This window comes from Mastomys coucha, chromosome X (assembly GCF_008632895.1).
Source record: "Mastomys coucha isolate ucsf_1 chromosome X, UCSF_Mcou_1, whole genome shotgun sequence".
NCBI lineage: Eukaryota > Metazoa > Chordata > Mammalia > Rodentia > Muridae > Mastomys > Mastomys coucha.
Window position 1 is genome coordinate 94659432 of NC_045030.1, and position 5101 is coordinate 94664532.

General features: G+C 41.0%; 1 long non-coding RNA gene across 1 annotated transcript in view; it reads left to right on the forward strand.

Annotated features, from left to right (window-relative positions):
- Positions 1-4896, forward strand: part of LOC116093625 — a 6198-nt gene extending 1302 nt beyond the window's left edge. The window contains exons 2-4 of the long non-coding RNA XR_004119768.1: positions 2159-2538; positions 4140-4178; positions 4882-4896. This is a non-coding gene — a long non-coding RNA (uncharacterized LOC116093625). The remainder of the gene's footprint in view (positions 1-2158; positions 2539-4139; positions 4179-4881) is intronic.
- Positions 4897-5101: the final 205 nt, after the last annotated feature.

Here is a 5101-nt window from a genome sequence, read left to right on the forward strand (position 1 = left end):
CTGGTCATTATTTAGAAGTGTTTTAAAATGTCTCTATGAAGCCAGATATGATAGAATATGTATGTAGTTACAGTGACTGGAGAATCTGGAACAGAAAGATAGCCTGAACACAGTAGTTTGAGGCCATCCCATCCAGGGCAACATGAAGAGATCCTGGGGGGTGCAGGGTTCGGGGGAGAAGAGAGAACAGAGCAGAGGGAGGGTGGGGAGGAAAAGAGCCCAACAGAGGAGGGCAAGGTTGTTTTTATATTGTTCATATCAAATATGATTGATTTCTCTGAGCCAAAGATTGTACTTGGCACATGGGCTACCAAACCATCTTTAGTGAAAGTCTGGGTGTTTTGTTTTGTTTTGTTTATTTCAGTCAGGGGAGGTAGCACAAGCCTTTAATCCTAGGGCTCTGGTGGCAGAAGCGGGCTTTTCTCTGTGAGTATAAGGCCAGACTGGCCTTTTTAACTAGTTTCAGCCCAGGCAGGGATAGTAGTGATACTTTGTGTGGTGGTTTGAATAAGAATGGCCCCCATAGGGTCAAAGCTTAGACTTTAGTAGTGGACCTCTTTGAAGGGATTTTAAGGATTAGAAGGTGTGAACTTGTTGCAGGAAGTGTGTCACTCACTGGGCATGGGCTCTAAGGTTTCAAAAGCCCATGCCAGATCCAGTCGGTCTCTCGGTCTCTCTCTCTGTCTCTGTCTGTCTCTGTCTCTCTGTCTCTGTCTCTGTGTCTCTGTCTCTGTCTCTGTCTCTCTCTCTCTCTCTCTGTCTCTCTCTCTCTCTCTCTCTCTCTCTCTCATGATGTACCTCTCAACTATTTCTCCAGCACCATGGCTGCCATGACTAAGCCTCGGACAATTGTAAGCAAGCTCCCGAGTAAATGCTTTCTTTTTATAAAAGTTGTCTTGGTCATGGTATCTCCTCACAGCAAGGCAGAAAGCAGAAGTTGGTACTAGGGACTGGGCTATTACTATGATAAGCCTGATTATGCTTATTAACCCCTAATCCTAGAAAAGAGAGAAAAAGGAGACTGGTGAGATGCCTCAGCAGGTAAGAGCACCGACTGCTCTTCTGAGTTCAATTCCCAGCAACCACATGGTGGCTCAGAACCACCTGTAATGAGACCTGATGCCCTCTTCTGGTATGTCTGAAGACAGCTACAGTGTACTTATTTATAATAATAAATGAATCTTTGAAAAAAAAAAGAAAAGAAAAGAAAAGAGAGAAAAGGGATAGAGAGGAAAGACAAGAGATCCCTGAATTAAGTCAGAGGTCAGAAAGGGTCACATTATCATTACACTACTTCCTGCTGATAGGGGCATCCAGTTCGTTGAGGTAAGTTTGATCTTCACCATCAGAATATCAAAATTTGTTGTTGTTGTTGTTTCTTCTTTGAGCACACTACCTTAACAAACTGTGACCAACAGTATGCAACAACAAACAACAACCACCTGCCTCTCAGAGCCCTAACATTTATATACCCTCTGAAAAAGTCCCCAGAATTCCAAATGGCACACACTCAGAAACTATCTGCAGCTGGCAAAATCATGCCTCTGCTAGAGCATGAGGTAAATCACAGCTGTTGTGCACAATCTTAAGGAGCCCTGTATCCTACACCTGGGATTAAAACACAAACATATAAACAGATTTGTGTTGTTTTAAAGAAACCGAAATTACAAAATTGTCACTACACTGAGAGCAATGCAGATTATGATGGCCCAGTTCAAGAGATTTCAGAGGGGAAGAATATTAGTTAATGGCCTAAAGACTGTTCTTGTGATATTCTGGCAGAAAATACAGCTGCCTTTTGCCCTTGTCCTAAAAATCCGTCAGAAGCTACATTGAAGAGTTTTTGGTCTAATAATGGCTGGCAGGGAATTCAAGATAGGCTAATATTGACTGAGTCATGTGGCTTTTAGTGATAGCTCTTATGCAGATTTATAACAAAAACCGATGAGCTGAACAAGGAAAAAATACAAAATGGATAGTTTGGGAGAGAAAAAGGAACACCAGGAAATGTAATGGAGCTATATCCAGTGCTCAAAGAGATGGAAAATTTAAGGAAAAGCTGGATGTTAAAAAGAATAAAGAGAGTAGTGACATCAGGCCAAGAGCCCACCCAGCTAAGGAAATTCCTTATATTATATTTCCTTTAATTCCTTGTTAGAAAGAATTTGAGGAAAGCTTCAGCAGTGAAGAAAACCATCAACAGCAGAAAGCTGGTGCAGATGTAATCGAAGGAAGAGGCCAAGTTCCACCCCAGCAAGCAGCAGAACTTGGAAGGTTTGACCATGTGGTTTTGGCTTTAGAATCAAGGATTTGAGCAAGGAGTTATGAAATCTCCCTCCATGACTAAGGAAAGCCCCTGAGGCCAGGTGTGGGTCAGGAGTGTCCTTTCACAAAGCCCAGAGAGCCATTTGCATGAAACTGTAAAAGTGAAGCCTGGATTTTGCCTTGGAGACCCCAGGATGTTGGAGATGCCAGAGAAGTGGGATACCTGCTGAGGAAAGCTACTAAGAGACAGTAGAAACAACCCCTGGGAGAGAGGTATGTTGCAGTCAACCAAGCTGAAAGGAGTTACAGATCTGAAGAGAGCTTTGACATCACCCAGGAGTTTGTCCAGCTGGTTTTTGGTCTTGCTTTGGTCCACTATTTCCTCCCTATGTTCTCTTTCCTCCCTTTTGGAATGGTAATGTGGAGTCTGTGCCAGGGTATATTTAAAGTATGTGATGTGCTTCTGATTTTACATACTGCATATATAGAGGTTGTCTTGAGTCTCAGAAGAGACTTTGAACTTTTAAACACTGTTGAGTCTATCACCGTGATAGACTGTGAGTACTTATGAAATTGAACTGAATGCATTTCTATGTTATGACATGGCTACAAGCCTATGGGGGAGAGAGAGAAGAGTGTGGTGGTTTGAAGAACACATCAGCTCATATAGTTGAATTCTTAGTTTCTGCATAGCAATACGACAGTGACTAAGACACCTAGTCTCAAAGATAGGTAGGTGGGTGGGTGGATGGCTAGATAGATAGATAGATAGATAGCCTCCAATCTAAATTGTGTCTGATATATCATGCCTGTAATCCCAGGAAGCTGAGGTAGAAAGAGTGTAGCAAGTTCTAGGTCAGTCTTGTCTCAAAAAAACAAAAGCCCAATCTACTAGACACTATTTGTATAAAATAGAATAAATAAACTTTTGTAAAAGTGATCATATAGGTAATTTTTAAAATATTTATTTCAGTTTTGTGTGTATGAGTGTTTTGCCTGAATGTGTGTTTGTGTGCTTGGTGTGGAGATTAGAAGAAGGTGGCAGATCCTCTAACAGGAGGTATGGATGGTTGTGAGCCACCCAGTGGTTGTTGGGAACTGAACCTGGGTCTCCTGCAAGAGCAGTAATTGCTCTTAACTGCTGAGCCATCTTTCCAGCCTCAAGATAAATTATTTTTGACCAGAGTGCAAATATTTTCTTATTTACTTTTCATTAGTTTAAATTCTTGAGAAATAATATTTTATAAAGTATAATGATTTATTTGTTCTTATTTTATGTGCATTTGTGTTTTGCCTGCATATATGTCTGTGTGAGGGAGTCAGGTTCACTGGAACTAGAGTTACAGACAGTTGGGAGATGCCATGTGGTTGCTGGGAATTGAACCTGGGTCCTCTGGAAGAGCAACCAGTACTCTTAGTCCCTGAACCATCTCTCCAGTCCCTAAATGTATTATTTTCAAATGACATTTTTTAAAAATTAGGTCGGCTTGATTCCAGGGATTCCATTTGTTATGTTACATGTGGTCTTCCCAAGGAATTCACCACCCAGGAGTTTCAGGGCTTTACTGGAGAGGAGAAATGCTGTGCTTTTTTGAGCACTCTTGATATGTATAACTGAAAAGACAGACAGTAAACTAGTAACTTCAGTTGGGGGCGGGGGAAGGTCAAATTTTTTACTATTAGAGATAGCAGTATAAAATATTTATCAAATTCTATAAAACAGTATTGGGGAGGCCAAGTAGCACCTGAACATAATATCACTCCAGAGGAATCTGAGTTTGAGGTCAGTGGGGATACTTTATCTCTAAAATAAATACGTTTTTAAAGACATTCCCTCACTTTCTGTTTTCATCTTGCCACATGCTTGTAACAAGGATTCCACTGACTGGGACTCCACTGCAGACACGACACAGGTAATTGCTTTGCACAACGTAACATAGCATGATGCTTACCTTACTTACAGAACAGCCTTCAGTTAACAACTTTGGCCCAGGGGCTGGAGAGATGGCTCAGTGGTTAAGAACACTGACTGCTCTTCCAGAGGTCTGAGTTCAATTCCCAGAAACCTCATGGTGGCTCACAACCATCTGTAATGGGATCTGATGCTCTCTTCTGGTGTCTCTGAAGAGAGCAATGGTGGTGTACTCATATACATAAAATAAATAAATAATCTTAAAACACACACACACAACTTTGGCCCAATCAGGTCTTGAAAATTGAACTGGGCTTTAAGCATAGACTCTCCATCCCTGTATCAGATATATTCAATAAATATGCTAAATAAAGTCTAGCATGTAAAGTACTGTGGGTGACACATACCTTTCATCCCAGAAACAGAGACAAGCAGATGAACCTCTGTGAGTTAGAGGCTAGCCTGGTCTACATACATATCATATTCCAAGACAGCTTGGGCTACACCCACCCAGGTTTTGTTTTTTTTTTTTGTTTTTTTTTTAAGGATAAAACAAGTGATAATTAAATATTACACTTTAAAACCCAAAAAAGTCACTACTTACAAGACATAGGAATTCTTAGACACTATCATATGGAACAAATTTGGATGGTGTCCTGGTCTCGAATGAACCACAAATGTTTTCTGCTTATTTATTTCTTTAGCATACAGACATCAAGCAAAAAAAATAAACACCCCTAAATTGAGAACAAAACAGGAAGAAGCAGCTGGTGGGACTGTGGAAAGTTTTGTAACTCTGGCAAAGGTAAGGCAAGCCAAGGACACAGCAGGAGTCTGACAGAGCAAAATTAAAATTTCAATGAAGTCTGAATCACGCGCTAGCGCTAGAGTCCTACGTGTTCTGCAACTGAACGTTTTGATAGT